General features: G+C 40.4%; 1 protein-coding gene across 2 annotated transcripts in view; it reads left to right on the top strand.

The window, feature by feature from the left end:
* The window catches only part of LOC113207348 (serine/threonine-protein kinase SIK3), a 72,228-nt gene that overhangs the window by 66,283 nt on the left and 4,760 nt on the right, over positions 1-1,185 (top strand). The window lies entirely within an intron of this gene.

The raw sequence follows: 1,185 nt of genomic DNA, 5'->3' as shown, positions 1-1,185 counted from the left end.
CCGGCGGCGCGAAATTTCAACAGAGAGATTGAAAGGGGGTGCTGTCGGACCAATCCCAACCATTTCCATCTATTTTAATTTTTTTCATTTTCTGCTTTAGTGTGTCGGCTCTATGCTATTTACACAGAGCAAGTGAAAGGGGAGTCTGCCCAATGAATCCAGGCCAATTTCAGCCTGGAAACGTGAGGATTGAAATCGTCAGGGCAGACACCACAAAAACTATTAAAAACTGGACTTTGAAGCACATCAAAGGGAGCTTCTCATAGTGTCTGAACAGAGACAAATTGGACCAGCGTTGGTTATTTGTCATGCCAACTCCCTATTCTTACAAGTAAAATTACTCCATAGACTTCTTTGCTCATGTCAAGAACATTTCCGGGCCATGTTCCTGCGACCTTTTCAACGGTACTTTTAAGAGCTATTTTTGTAATGCTTGCTTTCATTTAATACTCAACATTCATCAACTATTAATTACATATAATTTACTTATTTACTTATACAACACACTTTTAAATGCCTCTCGCCCCATACCTAATTGCCCCATACATAATTGACAATGGTCTTAATTAGGCACGGGACTCAAGTATTAGTGTACGTAACATATCCATACTGCACATATACTCCCAGATACCTTTTCCACATTTATTAGGACAGTAGTGGACAGCTGCAAATTTGGTGCGACACACATTGATTGTTTGATTGTTTAATGGATTACAGTAATAGCTGGAGTTAAAACCCTCAGTTGACTGTGAAAGCCAGCACCCTAACCAGGAGTAATACATTTTGCTGTTCAACAAGAATATCACGAAGTAAAATATGTGATATATGATAATACACTTGACAGTTCACCCATTTGCAAAAGACCTACAACAGTTCGCATACAGCATGTACCCATTTAACACCTTTTCAGCAAAGCTCACAGTGAGCATAGTTTACAGAACGGGCATCATTTACTCTGCCTCGAAAAATAACTTACCACTTGTGTGTGTAAAAATGGAGCTATAGACCGGAGAACACTAACCTCCTACAACAACCGGAACAGAACATTTCAATATTCCGTAACCACCAAGCAGCACTATCACTTGCGATTAATGATGGATTTAGTCTCGTTGAAGCCAGTGAAGCTGAAGCCACCCCGTCATTTGTTTTGGGTGATCTGATTGGCTTCTGGCTGGTGAAGCCAGC

Source organism: Frankliniella occidentalis, unplaced genomic scaffold, assembly GCF_000697945.3.
Source record: "Frankliniella occidentalis isolate FOCC.00 unplaced genomic scaffold, Focc_3.1 Scaffold11, whole genome shotgun sequence".
Lineage (NCBI taxonomy): Eukaryota > Metazoa > Arthropoda > Insecta > Thysanoptera > Thripidae > Frankliniella > Frankliniella occidentalis.
The sequence above is the reverse complement of the archived record's forward strand: the minus strand, read 5'-3'. Positions and strand labels throughout refer to the sequence as shown.